Raw genomic sequence first — 24,302 nt, 5'->3', positions numbered from 1 at the left:
AGGAGCCTTTTTTGATCTACATTTTACTCCATCTTTAATCAAGTTATATAGGATCTAGAGATGAGCGAACGTACTCGTTAAGGGCGATTTCGCAATCGAGCATCGCTATTTTCGAGTACCTGGCTACTCGGGTGAAAAGATTCGAGGGGCGCCGGGGGGCGGCGTGGTGGAGAGGGGGGTAGCAGTGGGGAACAGGGGGGAGCTCTCTCCCCCCCCCCCCCCCCCACTCCCCTCTGCAACCCCCTGCTCACCCCCGGCGCCGTTCGAATCTTTTCACCCGAGTAGTCAGGTACTCGAAAATAGCGATGCTCAATTGCGAAATCGCCCTTAACGAGTACGTTCGCTCATCTCTAATAGGATCCTATCCTGATGAAAAATAGATAAATAGTTCAAAAAATATTTTTAGTACAACCAAATTCTGAACTATATGCAGTGGAGAAAACATCCTGATTTTACATTTTTTTGTTCAAATATGTCTTCCTTGTCATTCAATAAAGATTTTCTCTCTTTCATTGTGGCTTTAAATCTTGCTTGGTCTATTAACCCTTTAGGGTATCCACTAGAAATGAGCGAGTATACTCGCTAAGGCAAATTACTCGAGCGAGTAGTGCCTTAGCCAAGTGTCTCCCCGCTCGTCTCTAAAGATTCGGGGGCCAGCGGGGGAGAGCGGGGAGGAACAGAGGGGAGATCTCTCTCTCCCTCTCTCCCCCCCCCGCTCGCCGCTGCAACTCACCTGTCACCCGTGCCCGCAGGCCCCTGAATCTTTAGAGACGAGCGGGGAGATACTCGGCTAAGACACTACTCGCTCGAGTAATGTGCCTTAGCGAGTATACTCGCTCATCTCTAGTATCCACGCTCCTTTAAACATTCACTTGCTACTCTCTTTTCCTTATTCCATGCATCCTCAGTTGAACAATTTTTTCTTGTTCTTATAAAGTCTGCTAAAGGTAATGCTCATTTTTTCACATGCATGGGGTGGCAGGGCTGCGCATGAAGCAGCGTCACTGTGTGAAAAAATATGCTATGAATAAGAACTCTGTTCGAAACATGTAAGTGCAAAAAGAAAAAAAAAATGTTGGAAGATTATTTTATCCATGATGTCAAAATAAATACTGTTTTTTATTCTGGTATCCACGGAAGTTCCGGAGGTTTCAGTCTTCTAATGCCAGAGGGAGATCGAGTCAGATTAGGAGCAGGGAGTTGTGATATAGAGACTGGTGGTGCGTCCACCATTTTGGCTGCATGTGTCATCTATTTTGTACCACTGTAATACTATTCAGGCCTTGAGTAGTTAGAATGCAGTTATAAGTTTCCTCCTGCCTTTTGAATATTCACATTTAGAAAGGCAATTGTCTGACATTCCCCTGGACAATAGGGAATAAATCCTTCCATTCTCCTGTCTCCACCTGTCTGTTTAGATTAGAATTAGCGGGGGCGTGGCTAGCCAGCAGCGGGAGCACACGCTGAATCCAGAGCTCCTGGCAGCAGCATCACGCCGGCGGCTTTCTCGCTCGTCCAAGGGCCCCCACGGAGCCGAAAACACCACCGCTGACACCTCCGGCCCTAGACCAACAAAAAGAGACCTTCCGCAGGTCTCTAGCCGGAACCGCGATATTGCGGCCTACACTTCCGGCCGCATCCCCGGACTAAATTTCTGGACGAGGCCGACCGGAAGTGAGGGCCGGCCGCGGAAGACAGCACCAAACCCCTGCTAGAGAGCAGCAGGACCGGGGGAACAGCTGCAGAGACCCAGAACACGTCGGGGAACGGGCAGAAGAGGCAGGAGAGAAGGCGGCAGACTCCTAAAAGTAAGTGCTGCCCAGTGCAGACCCCTGGAAGCCTGCACCAATCCTGTGCTGGGGAGCAGAGAGATAAAGTGAGCCCTGTAGCTCAAGCAAACAGAGGAGATACCCCAGGAGTCTGCCCCCAGAACCCCCCCCCCCTTCTCTGAAGTGAAGCAGCCTGCAAGAGGCCCAGAGCCAGCACAGCATAAAGTCTGCCTGCACACCTCCCCTGCAGCCCCAGACCTGCAGCACCAGCCACTCATAAAATCTGCACCCTGAACCTGCAGAAGCTAACCACACAACAACTGCTATAAAAGGCATCCTACAAACGGCCACAAACGCAAGCATATATTTAAGAATATTCACAAAAGACTTCCGCTGACCTGCAACCCCCCCACAGGAAAAGGGTCATACGCAGTTAGTGGAATGACTACGGCCTACCCATGAGCTGCGCTCTGACCCCGTCCCTCTCTTCAGAACAGAAGCAACTTTTAACACCAAACTAGAAGACCTCACAATCTGAAACATCTATAATGTCCAGGAGGACCAACAGACAAAGCAAGGGCCAGCCTACAACATCACAGTGTACATTACCAGAACTGTTCTCGGGCAACCAATATACCCCATTAACGCAGATGGAGCAATCACCCCACAACTCCGAAAACGGAGACATCCCAAGCACCGGCCAGAACATCGACCCACCAAGTATGCACCAAGCTTCTGATCTCTCCTCCTCAGACTCGAAGCTCCTTACACACATCAAGAAACTGTTCCGAGAGGAGCTACAGGCAGCGGTGCACGACATATCCAGACAAATTAACGATCTAGGCCAGCGAACCAACGATCTTGAACACAAAACGGACGACATCATAGACGCGCTGGACCATGAAAGAGCGAGATGGGATGACTGTGCTGAAAGAGTAGAAGCGCTTGAACTAAAATGTGAGGACCTCGAAAACCGGAGTAGGAGAGCTAACATACGCATCCGAGGCCTTCCAGAGTCTATCATCAACCTGAAAGAGGCCGCTACGAATCTGTTCTCCGCTCTCCTCCCCCAAGTAGCGCAGGAATCCCTACGGATAGACAGAATACATCGTGCCCTCTCAAGACCGACCAATACTGACTTACCAAGAGATACTATCCTGAAGCTCCATTACTCAGAGATGAGAGATCAACTCCTAACGGCTGCACGCAACCTAGACTCGCTGCCGGGGGTCCCCACCTCAGTCCAAATGTTTGCAGACATTGCTCCGTCCACTCTTGCAAAAAGAAGAGCTTTGAGGCCCATAACCCTAGCCCTGCAGCAAGCGAATATAAGATACCGCTGGAACTTTCCATTTGCCTTGTTGGTCCGCATCAACCAAAGGTCGTACTCAATAAGAAACTTGGAAGAAGGAAAACGCATCTTAGAGGAGGAACACATCCCCTATGTGAGCGAACCGAGCAGATCCCCTAGACAACAACGACCAACGCGTTCCTGGACAACAGCGGGAAATCCACGCCGCAGAATGAACATCAACGAAAACCGAACCCAGAGCGCCTGATTCAGATATGTATCATTTAACTAGTAGTGCTTGTTGGCCCCGACGGGGCTGGCCCCCCCCAGGCCCTCCACAGGGGGGCGTGGGGTGGCTCAGCTACCACATGACTACTCCCCAACATCCACTAGACACTACCTACTGAAAAGGGACCTTCCCTGTGATACACATGGACAAACGAAGGTGGACTTGAGCGATGCCAATAGACAAAGGCACTACACCCACGGCGAGACCTGGCAACCCACCTACAACCCATGAGTGGCTTGTCCGCCTGGGGCCCCGCATTCTATAAAATATACATAATTGACCCCCTCCCCCCCCCCCCCGTAACGGGTTGAGGAGACGTAAGCTTAACACCAACACAGGTGGTGTGCGGGCCCCACGTGGATAGGCACAAGGAAACTGTTTCCTCCGGAGTCAAAAGGTCAAAATGACCTGGTAAACCAGATTGAATTGTTTAATTGTTTCTGTTAAATGTTATGATAAATTTTCGCATTGGGACGGGGCGGAGAAACTTGACGCCCAATCCTCACCAGACTTTGAGTGTCCCCTTTTGATGTTCTTAAGGGAACACTCAGTTTGGGATTTCTTGGGTTCCGAAAGAGACCCAAACCCGTTCGAAACCTTGATATTTGTTTTAACTGTTATTTCTACAATGCTATTGTATGTACTGAAAGGTAATTCCACACACCACCTGCCTAACGACTACCACCACATTACTACCCAAAAACACCAGATACACTCTAGAAACACTCAGCCTCCTCCTACCCCCCCAACAGGGCCACACCCCAGAAATATTCAGCCTTCTCCTACCGCCCCAACATGGCTACCATAATCTCACACAACGTTAAGGGATTCAACTCCCCACTCAAGAGAAGGAAGGCATTTACACAATACCTTAAAGTCAAACCCGACATCATTTGCCTTCAAGAAACCCATTTTTCCACCACCTCTGCCCCTAGCTACCTACACCCACAATACACCAGAGTCTTCTCGTCGGTTGCATCCAAAAAACACCAAGGAGTTACAACTCTCCTACATAATTCCTTCCCCCTCGTAATAGACAAAACAGAAATAGACTCACAAGGGAGATATGTCATACTACACGGTAAGCTCAGGGAACATAAATTAGTAATAGTAAATTCATACGCCCCCGTGAACAATCCTTGCAAACTATTTACTCAAATCGCCAGAAAACTAAGAGAGATACCGAAAGCTTCTATATATTGGATGGGAGACTTCAACATGGCCCTCTCCCCGGCCCTAGACCGTTCCTCCCAAAGTCCAGACAAATTAAGCCCTTCACAAAGAATTTCAATAAACAATACACTGAAAGACTTAGCAATAGCAGACTGTTGGAGGGAGATGCACGGCACGAGCAGAGGCTACACCTTTTTCTCGGCCCCGCACAAAACATACTCGCGCATCGATTGGGCCCTGGTATCGACCCATATACTCCCCATACTTGCCCAGGCTAGACACATCCCATGCGCCTGGTCAGATCATGACATAGTCCTCACCCAATTTATAAATACTACCCCGCAGCCTCTACCAAGAAAATGGAGACTCAATGAGTCCATACTGAAAGACCCCATAACGTTGGCACAAACAACAGAGCAACTGACGGAATTCCTAGCAACAAACGACAATAATACGTCCGAACCTGTCTGGGTATGGCTGGCTCATAAAGCCTTCATGAGAGGCCAAATTTCCAGAATTTCTGCTACCAAAAAGAAGGAAAAAACACAAGCTCTACAAGCACTAGAAAGACGCCTCGCCCTGCTAGAAATAGCAAACCAGCAACGCCCTAGTATAGCCCTGACGAAAAACATCCGAGATACCAAACTACAAATCGACCTTCTATATACAAACCAGGCAGAAAGGGCCCTCCAATGGACTCAATCAGTGTACTTCAAACTGGCCAATAAACCTGACAAACTACTGGCATCACGCCTTAGAGCGAAAGAAAAAATTAACATAGTCCACTCCATTAGAACACAAAATGGATCATGCTCAGCGGACCCCGATAAAATTGCTAACACGTTCCTTGACTTTTACAACAAATTATATACATATAAACCCCAAAAATCGCCTTCTGCCCCCCCAAGAGTTTCTAAATAATCTAATGCTCCCACAGCTCTCAGATCACCAAAATGACCACCTCAACCAACACATCTCGGTAGAAGAAGTGGAAGAGACTATCAAACTACTGAAACCAGGTAAGGCCCCAGGCCCAGACGGCCTTACCGCCTTGTACTATAAAAAATTTAGCACCGTCCTCTCACAGCCCCTAACGCGCTTCTATAATGACATTCTATTAGGAAAAACTGTTCCAGACGAATTCCTTAAAGCCCATATAACTGTCATCCCCAAACCTAATAAAGACCATACCTCCCCAAAAAACTACAGACCAATTTCACTATTAAATATAGACTATAAGATCCTGACCAGCATATTAGCGAAACGACTAAACACATTTCTCCCCTCACTGATCCACAAAGATCAAGTAGACTTTATTCCTTCCCGTCAGGCATCAGACAACATTAGAAAAGTCCTTAACCTCATACACATATCAAACACTAATAAAACACCACAACTAACCCTATCCCTAGACATCGAAAAAGCTTTTGATAGCTTATCCTGGGATTACCTATTCGCTGTCCTTAAAAAAGCAGGTATCCAAGGGAACTTCATTACGGCACTACACGCCCTATACTCAACCCCCTCCGCGGAATTAAAACTTCCCACCTCAACAGTAAATAAAATATTAGTTCAGAGGGGAACCAGACAGGGATGCCCCTTATCCCCAGCCCTCTTCGCTCTAGCGATGGAACCCCTTGCACAAATTATTAGAAATAACCCAAACATAACGGGGGTGACCGCAGGAAGCAAAGAATATAAAGCTAGCCTATTCGCGGACGATATCCTGCTCACTCTAACTAAACCCCTCACCTCACTACCAAACTTAATGAAAGTCTTAGACACCTTTGCTGAAGTCTCAGGACTGATAGTGAATATGGGCAAAATGGAAGCCTTATTCCACAATATCCCCTCACACTCACAAAAGCTCATTGAACTAAATTTTGGATTTAATGCATGCCAACATCATATCACATATCTCGGTATCAAACTCACCCCCAAACTAGACACCTTATACAAAAAGAACTACCCCCCCTGTTCGCAGAGTTGAAAGCAGACTTAAAGAAATGGAACCACCCCTCCATTTCATGGATAGGGCGCATCAACTCTATTAAAATGAACGTTCTGCCCCGTCTACTATACTTATTCAGATGCCTCCCCATTGGAATCCCCCCTAAAGACTTACAAGAAATGCAAAAGGCCATATTTAAATTTATCTGGAGGAACAAACGACCCAGAATCAAACAAAAGGTAATGCACTATCACAAGAGAACCGGAGGCCTATCAGTACCCAACCTGAAAAAATATTATATAGCAGCGCAACTATCACAAATCCCCCTAATGTTCGCCGGCAGGAAAAGACCCCTGTGGGCAGAGGTGGAAACTGCCCTTCTGGCCCCTTTGGACCTAAGTATCATATTCTGGGATAAAAACTGGAAACCCACAAACATACAACACCTAGCCCCACTAACCCACCACCAATTTTTGATTTGGAGAAAGAACAGATTTAAATATGCCATGATGTCACCCATCCCACAACTACTACCGGTGATCCCCAATCAGGCGTTCCCCCTTAGCTTACAAGAACAAAATTACCAATGGTGGCGAGCCAAACACATCACGACCCTACACCAGTTCATGCCCTGTGGGAAACTACTATCTATGCAACAACTGATAGATAAATACACAGTCCCAGAAAACCTATGGTTTGAACTAAGGCAAATATACAGCTTCCTACGCTCCCTACTGAACACTACTAATCCGCCAACCGCCCCTACACCTTTCGAGAGAACCTGCTTACGGTCACCACTTCAATCGGGCGTAATATCTACACTCTACGCTTCCATGAATAAACCCCCAGAAGGCACAAAACTCCCCTTTATGACACGCTGGGAGTCAGATCTGGGTGTTACCCTCTCTCTACCACGATGGCATCATTGCTGCACATTCGCAGCAAAAGGCAGTCATCAAGTAACCTTAGCAGAAACCGCAGTAAAAATACTCCACAGAGCATATCTAGTCCCCACAACGATAAATAAGTACTCCCCTACCACCTCCCCGAACTGTTTCAGGGGATGCAATAACCTAGGTACAATCCTACATACATGGTGGACCTGCCCCATAGTGGCCGCCCTCTGGAGAAGAGTAACCAACCTCATATCTAGAGTATTGGGTAAGACATTCCCCCTCACTCCATCTGTATGCCTCCTGGCTGACAAACCCATGGGATACAATAACCAACAACACAAACTAGCACAGCAGATCTGTATGGCAACCAAAATCTACATCGCATTCCAATGGATGAAACCCACCCTTCATATAGAACCAATCATAACTAGAATATCAAGAATGATGCTTTATGAAAAACTGTCGGCCATGAGGGATGACAAAATGGACCTATTTCTCAAGACCTGGACGCCCTGGGCCGTCTCATTAGATATACCAGGCTTAACCAGACCCCTTAGTTCATAAGCTACTAAACCGATAGAAGAACAAATAAAGACTGATAACAGAAGGGGGGAAGGATGTGGAAAAGAGGAGTGGGGCGGGGGAGAGGGATATCAAAGGCAACACACAACACACAATGGTGGAATTAAGGGACACAGAAGAGGAGAAAAACTTGAACACTTAAACCAGTCCATTGCCTACATTAAGAACACGGTGGAATCCGAACAGGAAAAAAAAATAAATAAATAAAATAAAAATGTTATGTTATTGTTATATGCTTTTCAACATTATTGCACCCCCTGCGTGGGGACTCAAATAAGCTTAATGCAAATGTTATCCGATACTTCAATAAAAACTTTTGGAACTAGATTAGAATTAGCATGAGGATACCAAATTGTATGACCATTTACTTATTACTGAAGTCTAAAAAAAATCATTCACCTAGGAGCTGGATTCTCGCAGACATGCTGGCTCTGACATACAAATTAGGAGAAAATATTTTAATAAGGATTATTGGTTGTGTTAAGGTCCTAGCCTGATAGGAATTATATTTTCAGAATTGGGCAGGCCAGCTGAGCAAAAAGCATCTAAACACATTGGGGTGCTGGGCCCAAGTCACCCCCAAATGGCATACCAATGTACCTGGTTATAATTTACGTGTTATATTTGCTATTGTTGAATAGATAAAAAAAAAACATGACCAGAAATATATGCCAGGCAGATACTCCCGATTGGAGGATCTCCTGTGGAGATATGGCCAAAATAGGGAAACATGGTTTTTCACAAGTATCTACGCATTTGCAAATCTGGTATCTTTCTGTTTTCTTCCTTGTTTTATTTTAAGTACTGTTTGTTGTGTATACATGTAAACCTTATCTCCACTGTAACATCTTTTTCTGTATATTTTTGTATATATAAATATTTAGCACTGCTAATCTTTTTTCTAGAACAAATCTGCAATTTATTAGTCAAACCTTGTTCATTTTAAAACGAACTATAATTCTGAAAATTGTGTTCATAATTCATAGTCTGGGTTTCAACTTGCCTGTGATAAAAGCTGGTGGTGGCAGCAAGTGTGTGTGCGTCTTGTAGAGTGCTGCAAATATTTAGACTGGATCACGGGGTGATTTGAGCTTTCATACTGCATGTGTGCAGAAGCCTGAGAAAGCTGGGTGCAAATCCACCTGTATTATAACGACCTCACACTTGCAACTATGCTAGAGTAATCGATCAAGCCTCTGCTGTGACAAGCAGTCATAGCGGCAAAAGTGCTCAGAGTAGTCAATCTATGACAAATCGGTGATATACATGGGATCGGTCAGGGTCCCCCCACTCTCACTGTGACAGGAGTGCGGATAAAGAATTTCAGATGGGTGAATGTAGTGAGTTGAAGGTTTTGTGCTGCCCCAACTAAATAAAAATCTCTCTCACTTTTTTTTTCAGCAGCGCATTTTTTCTGCAACATGCTGCTTCTGATTGCATGAATGAGCATTTTTATACTAATGAGGCTTAGGACTTGATAGCAGAAAAATGTCCATTGACATGATTTCCACACGATTTTGCCCCAATTTTTTTGCATGGCTATCTTCTGCGTGATTTTCACGCCCATGTGAATCAATCCTTAAGGTCCATTTACACAGAATGATTATTGTTAAAAAAAAATCATTCAAATGAGCGAAAAGGGACTATAATTGCTCAGTGTAAACGTAGTCGATTAACGATAAATAGTTTACTTTTTGTTCCTTTTTCATTCTATGCAGGCATAAAAATCATTGTTGTCTCATTCACTAATTGTTAAGTTTAAATATCGATTGTTCAGTCATTCTCATTCACTTATACAGTGAATGTAAACAACTGAATAACTTCTCGTGTGAACGAGCCAACAATATATCTGCCTTAGCACATAAGTGAACTCTGACATTGTTCGCTCATTCAAATGGTAAGTTATTTGGTGCAAACAGACCCTTATGCTTCATCCAAATTTGAGGACATTATTAGCTTATGGATATTTTCCTGTCCATTGAACAGGTTGGCCAGTCACTTATGATAAAGGGTGAAGGGGTCCATCATCTGTAGTTGTTTGTGTTGGTCATCATTCAATTCCACCACTATCCAGTGCCATTTTCAGGTGGTCATGGTGGATTCATAATTACCTTATACACTGCTCTGTAATTGGCCAGCACTGATCACATGAACAGCGCTGGCCAATCACAGAGCAGGTATAGTGTATTGATAGTCCTAACGCTACCAATGCACTATGGATAATTTGGCAGTCTAAAGACTTGGCCACCTGATAAAGGGACCCCAAACTAGAGGAAAAAAATGACAGTCATTAAAATTAGGTAATGTACCCCATCCATCCTCTGGTCTCAACACTAGAGGGACACTTTAACTAGATACTTACTCCATCAAACAGACAAAATAGCAGCGATACTGTGCTTTCAATATAACAGCCTCCAGGAACGTTTTCAAAGATAAAATTATTATTTTTTAAATATACTTGACATATTTTTTCATATTGCATAATTTACAGAACCGCCTTATAATTGTCCTTTTTTGCCGAAGTTTAATTTTCCAGCAAATCTTTCTTTCTAATGACTTTTTCCTTTAAGCTATGGAAAGTATATAATATTAGACCACCTGTTTCAAAGGACTATTGTAGTCATAAAATAGCACAAATCAAGTACGCTCTGAATAACACGGCTCTTTTAGGTATCTGTAATAGAGGTTGTTATAAAAAGACAATAATCCAAGTTAAAATACTATCTGAACAGCAACAGATTTATTCCTTTCTTCACATTAACAACTTTTCATTCAAAGGCACGGTAATAGCATTTTTCAATAAACTGCCCAGATCACGGCCATTAAAACAAGTTGTTACGAGTTCATTAAGATACATAGTTTTTGCTTCAACTCCAGCAGTTACATTTTTAGAAAAAAACTAATAATTTCATGGAATTTCACGATTTAAACGTCATCTGTTTTATTGCTTTTTTTCGTATATGAATATTTAATGGCAGGCTCAGACTATTTTATTGCTTCTGATAAATTTAGAAAAATTTCATTTAGAGATTAAATAATGAGGAACATAGTGTTCACCACCTAGTCCTCGCTATTGTAAATGGCAATGGTCCAAGGCAATTATGTTGATGAAGTACATTCTGTGAACAAACACCATTTCTAACATTTATATAAAACCTTTACGTACGCTCTGTGGATAAAACACTCATAGGTCTAATGTCCACTCAACTTTTTAATTAGTTTTCAAAGAATGGTAATTACATAAAGGTCTTTTACCAAATTTCCTAATTGGATGATATTTGTAATAGGGTTCTTGCATAATATCATAGTAAATTTCAGCTTTCCTGCCTAAAGTAAGCTTATGGTCCTGGTCCTTAAATCTGCACCATTGCATTTTTTCACAATGGGTTTAAGCTCAAGAAATCTGCTCAAATTTTGAGTGCTCCTTTTACACACAGACTGATCCCAATTACCCCCAACAGTGAGTTTCCCATGTTCTTGCATCTAATGTAGACTGCTTCCCATGGCCCACTCTTAGATAGAATGCTCACAATGGTCCCTGCCCATCTCCCACAGCTTCAACCATAACAGGAAGCTGATCACCAATCAGCTTCCTGTTTCCTCCCTGCACTGATCATAATGATGAGTTTTCTGGGCATGAAATGGAAATTCTGAAAATGCTGAAATCTAGGAGGTACAACTAAGTAGCGACAACCTATACCTTCTATCTGCTGCTCCAGACCCTCCTCTTCCTCCCATGCAACCACTGATCTGCCGCTGTGATTGCATGCATTCTGTGATTGTTCTCAGTGAGAGAAACCAAGTAATCTTGTAGACATGATACATTTTAATGGATGGCAAAAATGCATGATGTGACAGCAAGCAAGTTTTTGAGAATATCTCGCCCCCTTCGTCAGGCTATTGAATGAAACTGGTTAGGATGGCACATAATTATAACATACAGATGAAGAGGGGAGAAGAACACATACCTGTTGAGCTAAATAAATGTTCACACACAGAAATTTGAGACTGTTTTGCACTCAAATCTTAAAACATACAGAGTGGAGATGCATATCATAAATCCGTCCACTGAGCTCAGGACAGTTTATGATGTGTCTCATCTTTCCTTCAACCTGCATATGGAAGGAGGTGCAGCACCACCTAGTGGACGGCAACATTATTACGAGTCAAGTTCTGAATTTTTATGAGGTTTTAAAGCAAAAGAAAAATACATTTTATATATATATATATAATTCGGAGGAGGACATCCCTCTTGACCTCCTTCAGGCCTTTCCCAGGCTTAGGTTCAATTCATTCTTGGGGGTATCAAACATGACCATAAATTTGTACTCCCAAATTCTTCTGTGATGCTGCAACGTGAAAGTGCCCTTCAGTATAATAACTCTCATCTGCTCTATGCTGTGTCCCTGACCATAAAAACGTTTTGCCACATAGTTCAGTTTTTCCTTCTGTAATTGACTGGCGATGAGATCTCATCCTGGCTCTCAGTTTTTGTCCTGTTTCCCCGATATAAAGCCCCCCAACAGGACATTTACTGCACAGGATCAGATACACAAAATTGGACATGGAACATGTGAATGTCCCCGGGATCTTATAGTGCTGCTGTGTGTTGGGGATCCGTATCCTGTCCGCCTTCAGTATATGTGAACAGATCTCGCAGCTCCTTACCTTACAGGGATAAGTTCCTTTTTGTGTGTCAGAGGGCAATGTACTCCTGATTATACAGTTCCTCAAATTTGAAGGGTGCCTGTAACACAGAAGGAGAGGGTCTGGAAATATATGGTTTTCAAATGTTCATTCTTGTGTAGGGTATGGTGGAGTTTCTTTGCAGTCTTCCTTTGTACCTCTAGCTGTGAATTGTAGGTCACTAGTGGCACACATCCATTTTTTTTCTTTCTCCTTATATTGGAGTAGTTGATTTCTGGGTATCCTAGTGGCTCTGGTGATTTGGTTATCAATTGAGGTGGGATGGTAGCCCTGATTTAAAAATGTATTTTTGAGATTGTGTAAAAGTTCCTCTCTGTCTGTTGGGTTGGAGTAGATCAGGTTGAATCTGATGCCCTGGCTGTAGACTATGGATTTTTGATGTCTTTAGGATGGGAGCTGTCCCATCTGAGGTATGTGGGCCGATCAATTGGTATCAGGTATATGGATGTCTGTATTGAGTTGTTTGAAATTTTTATGGTGGTGTCCCAAAAGTTGATTTCTGTATATGAGTAGCTTAATATCTGGTTTATGGTGGGGTGAAATGCATTGAATCTCTCATGGAATTTTATTAGTTCTTGTTTGGTGTTGGTCCATCAATATAGTGGAAGTAGGCCCATAGTTTGTTGGGGCAGGAGACCAAAAAGTCACTCTCCAGTTTTGCCATGAAAAGGTTGGCATATTGCGGTGCCATTTTACTGCCCATGGCAGTCCCGATAAGTTGCAGGAAAATCTCCTTGTCAAAGGAGAAATAGTTGTGTGTGAGGATGAATCTAGTGAGTTGTAACACGGATTCAGAGGCAACCCCATTGGACCCAAGGTACGCCTGGCAGTCAGTCAGTCCATCTTCATGTGGGATGTTGAAGTATAAGGACTCCACATCCATGGTGGTCAGGATTGCGCCATCTGGGAGGGGACCTACAGTTGACAGTTTGTTCAGTAGGTCCGTGGTGTCCTGCAAGTAGCTGGTTGTATTCCTCACGAGTGGTTTGAGGACACCTTCCACCCATCCTGAGATTTTTTCAGTGAGTGTTCCCACAACGGAGATATTTGGCCTCCCTGGGTTGTCAGCTTTGTGTAGTTAAGGAAGCATGTAGAATACTCCAATCCTGGGGTTTTCCGATATCAAGTCCAGAAGTTTTGTGGAGCCCACAGACGGGCTTCTGATGACCCTTCTTAATTCCCTTATACATTTCTGAGTCGGGTCTTGAACCAGTTTGGTGTAGTATCTGGTGTCTGTCAGATGTCTGTCTGCTTGTTTCTTGAAGTCCGATGTGTTCATAAGGACTATAGCTCCCCCCTTATTCACAGGCTTAATGGTGATCTGCTTATTGTTTTTGAGTGCATAGATGGCCCTTCTTTACTGCATATTGATATTAAATGCTTCCCTTTTCTGCTTGACCAGTATGGTGTATTGCACCTCATGTCTAAAGGAGTCTATATATTTATCCAAGGTGAGATTGTGGCCAGGAGGAGGTGTCCAATCAAACTTCTTCCTGGCCCCTAGTTTCTCCTGTGTTTGAGTCTTTGGAGGTCATGTCTGCTCTTTGTCATGGAAGAACTCTTTCAGTCTCTGTCTCCTGAAATATTCTTTCATGTCACTGCATGCATTCTTAAACTGTACGGTTGCTGTAAGCAATGTTAACTAAACTGTTCCTCCTGAAAGCAGAAATGGTACAACCTTTAGCTAATGCCAATTGATATCCGGGATTGAAAGCACCTGAAAAACATGCATTTATGGAACCAGAGTGATAACAGTTGTATAGGTTAAGTGACAATAGCAACTCCATTTTTCTTACTGTATTGTGAAAATTTACCTGAAGCATTACTATAATTTGTTGTAAAACTTCCCTTTTTAATCCCCCCCCCCCCCCTTCACAAGCCATAGGCATTTTATCATAGTTATATTGCTTACATTATATTTAGTGATCAATGTGTAAATTACAAAGCAAATGAGTTATCATAAAATAATATATTCATGCATGATTCATCAAGTTTAATGCATAAATAAATGTTTTCACTCAGTTCTTTCTCGCACGTATTGCTTTTGGCAGACTTTACATGATTGATATGATTCAGTATACTTCTAATTATTTTTTTCTACTCTGCTCAGAGCCACATAAATAGAACGTAAAGTATTGTACTAGAGCTTTGTTATGATGTACGCTGACATTGGTTCCACAATACTAACTTCATTGTCACAATTCTGTCACAGGAAAATCATTGTCCTGGTCTGGATACCTTACTGCTACAAGTTATTAAAATCCCAACACAATTTCCCATTTGTTTGATTCACTGTTTGATATTTTTATCTTCCTTTTAATTTTTTAACATGTAATAATAAAAAAAGGATAGAAGATACTTCATGTGTAGAGCTGTAACATAAATTATAGCCTCTGGCGCACAACTGGTATGCCCACCTTCCAGGGTTGTGTCAAATACAGCACACTGAATGAGCAAAATAGAATGATGACCCAGACTGTGATCCTTATCCGATTGGCTAATTGGCAAGTATTAGCACAACAATGGATGGAGTAGAATCAAGGAGATTGTTGGCACTGTCAATGGAGGAGGTTTCAGGGATCAGGAAGAAAATGACTTATTGTAACACATGAACCATTTTTCAGACTGGAGCCCATTTCTCTTCCAGTGAAAAGTTTGATGAATTTTTGCAAAAGTTTCGGTTCAGTCTGAATTACTTCAAAATGAACCATCATTTTACCAATACCTCTTAAAACTGGGGAATAAAACTGTCTAAAATCCCTTAAAGCCCTGTGCAGCACTCATAGGTCACCTAGGAATGTATCTAAGCACTTTTGAGCTGTTTTAGGGCAAAGTTAATGAAGAAAAAGAAAAAAAAGAAGGAACAAGAAGAAAAATCTAAACAGATAAGAAGTAAAAGAAAAAGACTTTGGTTGGTTTGTTCACTCGTGCTTGCCACAATTGTCATTCAGCTGAGAGCTGCCCCTGATTGGTCCCTGCACTGAGTCAATCAGAGGCAGCACTCACTCACCCATTCATGAATTCATGAATGGGTGTGAGTGAGAGCTGCCTCTGATTGGTGAGGCTGTGACCAATCAGAGGCAGCTCATTCAGCAGGTGGGGATTTTAAATCCCCGGCTGCTGAATACTACTCAGAGCAGTTCAGGAGAACTGCCGGCCAGACGCGGCTGAACTCCGGCTGCAGCGGAAAGGTGAGTATACATTTTTTTTTTTTTTTTTTTACACATTTTAGGATGATTTTCAGGTAAGGGCTTATATTTTTAAACCCTTCCCGAAAATTCATCCCGCGCTCATCGGCAGCCCATTGCTTTCAATGGAGCCGGCTGTATTGCCGTCTCCATTGAATTCAATGGGCTAACATTGTTCTTCTCTGCCACAGCTGTTACAGCTGTGGCAGAGGAGAACGATCTTTATGCTGACAGTGCGGGGGGGGGGTCTCACTCTTGCCACTATTGTGGCTTAATAGTGAGACCTCGGAGCCCGAAATGCAGCCCTGCATGTTGCTCCTCGCCTGCCCTATCCATTTCTGTGTTTTTACATGATTTTGGTGATTTGCTAAGATTTTTACAAATTAAAACCTTAGTGGAGCACCAGTCATATACAAAAATGCTTGAGTCGCCCATTGACTTCAATGGGGTACGTTACTCAAAACGAGCTCTCGAGCATCACTGAAAGTTCGACTTGAGTAACGAGCACTCAAGCATTTTGGTGCTCGCTCATCTCTAATCCTTGTATAAATGGGGGCTGTGCTCTGACAAATGTGGAAATGCACGGTCGCATGAACTATCACAATTATTAAACAATTGTTTGTGCACCATTTGGCCAGTGTAAAGCCATTTTAAATGGGATCCAATCAATTAATTTTTTTATCGGCACCTATATGATAATGAATGCCCATTTAAAAGAACATCAAGTTTAACCCCTGATTGGCTGGAATCGGCACATGTGACGGGGCGGAGCTACGCGATGACACGTACAAGGGGGCAGAGCTAGAACGTCGCTGCTGCCGGACCGAGCCGAAGGGAAAAGACCCATCTGCGCAAGCGCGTCTAATCGGGCGATTAGACGCTGAAGTTAGATGGCACCATGGCGACGGGGACGCTAGCAACGGAGCAGGTAAGTGAATAACTTCTGTATGGCTCATATTTAATACACGATGTATATTACAAAGTGCATTAATATGGCCATACAGAAGTGCATAACCCCACTTGCTGCCGCGGGACAACCCCTTTAAAGAGGTTGTACCAAAATAAAAAGTTATCCCCTATTTAAAAAATAGGGGATAACTCTATGATTGGGAGTCCAACCGCTAGGAACTCCACAGAACCTGGCAATGGGGGTCCAAGCAATCCCTGCATGAATGAAGATTGTTGATGGTTGAACATGTACAGTGGATCTGGAAATTCTTCAGACCCTTTCACTTTTTTGTATTTTGATATGCTGCGAACTTGTGTAAATTTTAAAAAATTTAGTGGTTCCCTATTATTCTGCACTCAATACCCCATAATGGCAAAGTGAAAACAGAATGTTGGAAATATTTGTACATTTTTGCATTGGCATAAGCCTTCATACCCTGTACTCAGTACTTAGTTGCAGCACCTTTGGCAATGATTACAGCCTACAGTCTTCTTAAGTACGGTGCCACATAGTCTGCGCAGCTGAATTTGGGGATTTTCCTCCATTGTTCTCTACAGATCCTTTCAAGCGCTGTCAGGCTGGATGGGGGCTGTCTGTGGACAACCATTTTCAGGTCTCTCCAAAGATGTTTAATTCAGTTCAAGTCAGTACTGTGGAACTCAAGGACATTCACAGAGTTGTCCCTAACCACTCCTGTGTTATCATGGTTGTATGCTTAGGGTCATTGACTTGTCGGAGGGTGAACCTTCTGCCCAGTCTGAGGTCCCTTGTGCTCTGCATCATTAAGAATATCTCTATACTTTGCTCCTTTCTGCTTTTCATCAGCCATGACTAGTCTCCCTGTCCCAGCTGTCACTCCATTCATTTCAATAACAGTGCTGGAGACTGTCGTGTATTTGTGCTATGCATGGTACAGCATGGTCATTGAAATGAACTAAGTGTTGCCACTTTATTCATCCATAGACCATTGGAACCCCCAGTCTCAGGATCGGTGAGGGTCCAGTGGTCAGACCTCCACCAATCATAAAGTCATCCCTCCCCTATAGATAGAGAATAAGTTTATATTTTGGTACAACACCTTAAAGTTTACGTTAATATGATGTGCTATGCTATCCAATATTTTATCAGTGGTTTTTCAAAGACATGCAGATGAACTCTTGCACATATCACAGCTTAATGAATTTATAGTAAATATAATATGAAATATCGAGAAATCTTTTTGTATCCCTGCCTGTATAGTATAATTTAATGTAACATCAAATTAGAAAATAGAAGTTCCTGTTGACTACTGCAAGACACATTATAAAATCTAGTTCATTTTGCATGGTCCAGGAACCCTATCTAGTATAATATTCTGTACTGGAAGCCTTCAGAGAGACTATACCTCTAAATACATATCTCTCAGGGACCAATATGGCTACAATGAAAAACAAGCTGATTTGCTTTGATGTGACAGCTGTTAATTTCATTCAACCTGCAACTGTTCTGCTAATTTTAAAGAACACCACATTTCACACCCCAATTAACCTGAATTATTGAAACTACCTCTGGAACCAAACTGTCATTCACAGATTCTATTATAAAATATAACAAGGAATCATCTGTAGAACCTCAATTTTAATGAAATATTGGAAGTGATAATAATGTGAACTATGAATTGGCAGAATCAACATGACTACAATGTATATGCAGCTTCAAAAGTCAGTTTTTATCAAATCGTCATAGCATAAAGAATAGGCAATAAAATATTATCTGCATTATTATTAAGGGGTCGTCTGGTAAAAAGAAACAAATCCAATCAGCTGTTTGCAAGAGCTGCTGTGCTAGCGCCAGAGGCACTGTGCGCTGGTACTAGTACAGCCCTATACATTGTGCATCGGCCCAGAGTGGTACTGTGAACTCTGTCTCATTTGTTTGAACAGCTCTGGTGGACAGATAATTGGCGGAGGTGCATGGTATTGGAATCCATCAAACTCCTGTTGATGAACTATCTTGAGGATATTGCTGTTAAATTCCTTTCAGAGCATCTATTTCTGAGGAGGACCCAGTACTTATCCAGAACTGTGTAATCCTTAATTCCCCCTGTGATGGCATAGCAGGGTTGTACCAAAATCTAAGGTTATCCCACAACCACGCGATAGGAAATAAGTTTATAAGCGTTGCGGTCCTGATGGTCCCTGCATGAACAGAATGGAGGTTGTGCCTGCTTCATTCATTTCACGGACAGTGTCGGAGATGGTTGAGGGCACCTACTTGACAATTTCCAGTGCTGTCATTAAAAGAATGGAGCCCATATTTACCACCTCTTCTCCATTCATGTGGCTACTGTCAGGTCCCCTGTTCTCCAAATAGGTGAGGGTCCAGTGATTGGACCCCCACCTATCATAAAGCTATCCCCAATCTTGCAAACTTTAAACTTTCATATAATCCATTTAACCCATTAAGGTTGAGGCTCTTTTTATTTTTTAATTTTCAGTTTCCCCTCCCACCTCTTTTTATTTGTTTTTTTTGTGGGAGGAGTTCTATTTTTAATGGTACTATTTATTTTGTGTGTCATATAATGTACTGAAAGACTTTAAAAATTTTCTAAGTAGAGTGAAATAGGAAAAAAACACTATTTTGCCATCTTTGCAGAGGTCATTTTTTACGGCTTATATACTGCAGAAAAAAACAACATGATTACTTTATTCTGTGGGTCTGTACAATCACAACGATACTTAATATATTTAGTTTTTTTTTGCTGTGCTACTTTTAAAAAATAAAGCATATTTCTAAAAATATGGTCGCCGTCTTCTGACCACTATTACTTTTTTATCTTTCTGATGATAGGGCTGTGAGAGGGCTTGTTTTTTGAAGGGCGTCCTGTAGTTTCCATTGGTACCATTTTGGAGTACATATGGCTTTTTCATTTTTTTTATTGCCTATTATTACATTTTGGGTGGCTTCACATGAGCATATTTTTGTGCGTGCATACGCACGCACAAAAACACGCTTCTATTTGCAACAATGCATTCCCTATGGTGTGTGCACATGTCTGTGCTTTACAGGTGTGTGCCTGAAAAGATAGGACATGCGTGCACTATTGGGAATGTACACATTGTTTGCAATGGAGTCGCGGCTGCTGCCGACACCCCTGCATTCTTTTTCAGCGAAGGGCTTTACATATAAGCTCTTCCCTGAAAAACAATAATTTTAGTTTAAAAAAATATATAAATTAAAAAAAATTACTTAAATCAGCATGGCATGTCAATTCTACTGTGGAATTTGTGGAGATTTTTTTCTTTACCATGTAGTTGAGATTTTTTTAATTATATCAGTTTTTCTAATGCTGCAAGCACTCGAATTTCCACATAGAAAAGCTTCAGCATTTATGCCTTCCGTGACCATTCCTTTATAGATTACAACTTGTCTAAATGATTTAAAAAGCAGACAAAAGCAGCAAATGGAGACAGAGAGACTCATTGCCAAAGAGAGTAAAAATAACACTAAACTGTTCTTCAAATATATAAATAGCAAAAAGTTCAAATTTGAAATGCTAGCCCTTTAAAAAATAATGAGGGAATAACTGTAAAGGGTAATGAGGAGAAAGCAAATCTATTAAATAGTTTTTTCTGCAACTTTTTGGGTGTTTGCCCCAGGTCACATCACTTTCAAAAAGGGTAGGGCCTGGTGTTATAGGGCAGGGCCTGTTGTTAGAGGGCGTGGTTAAATGAGCCCTATCATATTTATTATAATTTAAGCCAGAAATTTGTGTAAATTACTTCTGACACCTACTCCAGATCAATGTTGGCGTAAATTTCATTGTGATGCATGGTAGTGCTGCCAAATGCGACAAATGTACGAAAGGGCCATGTATGTCTTAATACATCTGTTGCACTAATACTGGCGCTTATTTCCTAAACTACCATATGAAACATCGGTTTAAGTAAATATGCCTCATTATTTGGAAAACAAACAAAAAAATTGAAATTATCCTGAACTGTTTTCATATCAGTTTTTAAGACACTTTCATTGCTGTCACAGCCTAATGAGATAACAGATTTCTGAGAGTAGTTCTCTATTTTCACAGTGTTCATTGTGGACCACACATTATTTGGAAACTCTATTTCTGTGTAGGAGAAGAATGTGTGATAAAAGTGCTGAGAATGGTAAGAAATGAAACTACACAAACATTAATCATGCTTTTTCATCATGAAATTGAATATATGATTTCCAGCAGTGTCAAACCGTTCACTTTGTTATATAATCCAACAAAAAAACAGTTCAAGGTAAAAGCCTCCAGAGTACTCGGAACTGAAGTTCAATTGACCTCAGTCAGGAAGAATCTACTAACCCGCAGATTTTTTTCTTATTATTGCTATTATTATTTTCTTCTTACTCTGGTAAATACATTTTGCAAAACTCTGTGTATGTTGAGATACTGTATTTCTAAGAGACTCAAATAAAGAAGCCATGATATATCCATTGGATTCATACATTTAAAGGGGTTGTTCCGCGCCGAAACTGGGTTTGTTTTTTTTTCAATAGCCCCCCCGTTCGGCGCGAGACAAACCCGATGCAGGGGTTTAAAAAAAAAAACGGATAGTACTTACCCGAATCCCCGCGCTCCGGTGACTTCTTACTTACCTTGCGAAGATGGCCGCCGGGATCTTCACCCACGGTGGACAGGTCTTCTCCCATGGTGCACCGTGGGCTCTGTGCGTTCTATTGCCGATTCCAGCCTCCTGATTGGCTGGAATCGGCACACGTGACGGGGCAGAGCTACGAGGAGCAGCTCTCCGGCACGAACGGCCCCATTCAGAAGGGAGAAGACCGGACTGCGCAAGCGCGTCTAATCGGGCGATTAGACGCTGAAATTAGACGGAGCCATGGAGACGAGGACGCTAGCAACGGAGCAGGTAAGTGAATAACTTCTGTATGGCTCATAATTAATGCACGATGTACATTACAAAGTGCATTAATATGGCCATACAGAAGTGCTGAACCCCACTTGCTTTCGCGGGACAACCCCTTTAATGACTCAGAAAAGCTTGATGCATTACTGTGTACTGGTAGGTTGTGCCATTACTTTATAACTGACCTCAAGGCCCTTCATAAACCTAAGAATGATGAAGTTGCAGCACTGTTTTCTCTTGAATGACTCCGATGCTGCAGTTCCCTGGATGGTGGGTGGTTAAGGCACCACTGAGCAGGGATAAATAGTAAATGGGCAGTAGTGCTACACTGGCATTGTGGCATCTTCATAGTTTTAAGTGTCCTGTAGGTTAGTTTCACACAAGCTTATTACCGCAGCATTTATGCATCCGTAATATGGACGAGTGTTCCAGCCCAAGTAAGGGTATCCCAACCCAAATTCAGATCATAATAGATTCTGTAGTGTACCACAGTTTGGCTCCCACTAGCTCTTGCTTGTCTACCTCATGTGGATTGTCTTTGTGTGTGTATTTACATTGTTGTTAGTCTTTTGTCATGTATGTCATGTCATGTTTGTCTTTTTTGGGTTGTCCTTTAGTCTATGGCTCGTATTGGTGTTACCACACTTTGGTGGTGTCTTTCAACCCATCACCCTAAGCTGCTCCGTGTGATGTGATTAGTCACTGTATAGGGGAGGGGGCGGGGTCAGTCGGTAAATCCTCCAGGGATTTGGGACGCCAAAACCAGCTCCGGGAGAAAGAGTCATCGGTGAACATTGCACACTCCCTTAACTACGGAGTTGAGGGTCAAGACCGACTCTGCTGCTTCAAGTTGGAGAACAAGTCTGGTGTGAGTGTCTGTCCTGCAAATGTTGCTAGGTCAGCAAGGAAAGGGCTTAATAAGTAGTTAAAAGACCATCCATGTTTTCCCTCTCTGTGTTGGAAATGCTCTCCCAAGAATTCCCTATCAGATAACTGAGACTCAATGCAGAAAAGTAGAACCAGGCAGCATTCATTAAAATCCTCTTCTTTATTGGAACATGAGGAAGCAAGCAGCCACGTATCGACCCTGTGCTCGGGTCTTGATAAATAAGAAGAGGATTTTAATGAATGCTGCCTGGTTCTTCTTTTCTGCATTGATGACCAACGGTGGGCCCGGGGAGTCGGGACCCTAACTGGGCTATTGCATAGTGCCTTGCACCAGCGGTGTGGCTGAACCCTTGGAGTGCTGCTGTGACCCTTTTTCTTCTTCTAGATAACTGAGACTGACGGCGACTGTGTTTCGGGGAAGGAGTGTCTGTCTAATGCAAGTGTATCGGGGACTGTATCGGGAAAACATGTGCTACAAGTATTGTACCTAAGGGTGACTACCCACTACAGTTTTTTTTCACTGCGAAATTCGCAGTGTTTATTTTTCTGCAGGGGTCTATGGGACTTGTAATGTTAAAATTGTGATTGCGAAAAATCACGATTTCGCGGTAAATTGCGATTTTGCGCGATCACGATTTTAACATTACAAGTCCCATAGACCCTGCAGAAAAATAAACACTGCGAATTTCGCAGTGAAAAAAAACTGTAGTGGGTAGTCACCCTAAGGGTGCCTACCCACTTGCGTTGCCGATTTTCGCGCGTTTTTCGTGGCATTTTTTGCAGCCCTCCATTGACAATCATGGGTGCATTAAGAGAAAAATAAGGAGACATATGCAACTGACAGTTCCTATGTGAAAAAACCCCACGAAACGGAAAAAAAACCCAGATGGACAAGAACACATTCTATACTAATTGCTCTTGAGAAAAAACGCAAAACATCGCAGGAAAAAAAATCGCAAGTGGGTAGGCACCCTTAGAGTGTTGTACTTTGTTCTTGGAAAATCAAAGTTGGAAATGTGGAATAAAAACAATGTGCCTCTGGTTTAAACTACACTTTGACTTTGGAGTCTTTTATTTGATCCTGATGATTCCTTTCTCTAGAAGGCACTGGTGTCATGTGAACAGTTAGAATTGTTGTATTCCCCGCTGTCTCCCCAACTAAAGGTCTGAGCCCCGGCCATTGCAATTCCTCTGATGCTCTTAGTTTGGGTCAGGAGATCTGCCCTTTAGGTCTGAACACTCATCCATATTACAGATGCATAAATGCTCTGGTAATAGGGTCATGTAAAACCAGCCTTAGGCCACTCTAACATGAGCATTCGTAAAAACTCAGCGTTTTTGACACAGCGTTTTGCAACACTGATAGCTGCATTTTACTGCGTTTTTGTGAGTATTTGCAAGCAAAGTAAGCTGATGATGGAACCATTTCTTTTCCCCTCCCGGTGGCATAGTAAGCAGCATTACAAATGTTGTAAAATGCTGTACACTATGTTCTTACCACCGTTTTTTAACTCAACCCATTAAAGGGGTTGTCCCGCGAAAGCAAGTGGGTCTATACACTTCTGTATGGCCATATTAATGCACTTTGTAATGTACATTGTGCATTAATTATGAGCCATACAGAAGTTATTCACTTACCTGCTCCGTTGCTGGCGTCCCCGTCTCCATGGTGCCGTCTAATCTTCAGCGTCTAATCGCCCGATTAGACGCGCTTGCGCAGTCCT

Source organism: Eleutherodactylus coqui, chromosome 9 (assembly GCF_035609145.1).
Source record: "Eleutherodactylus coqui strain aEleCoq1 chromosome 9, aEleCoq1.hap1, whole genome shotgun sequence".
Taxonomy (NCBI): Eukaryota; Metazoa; Chordata; class Amphibia; order Anura; family Eleutherodactylidae; genus Eleutherodactylus; species Eleutherodactylus coqui.
Note: the sequence above shows the minus strand (reverse complement) of the source record.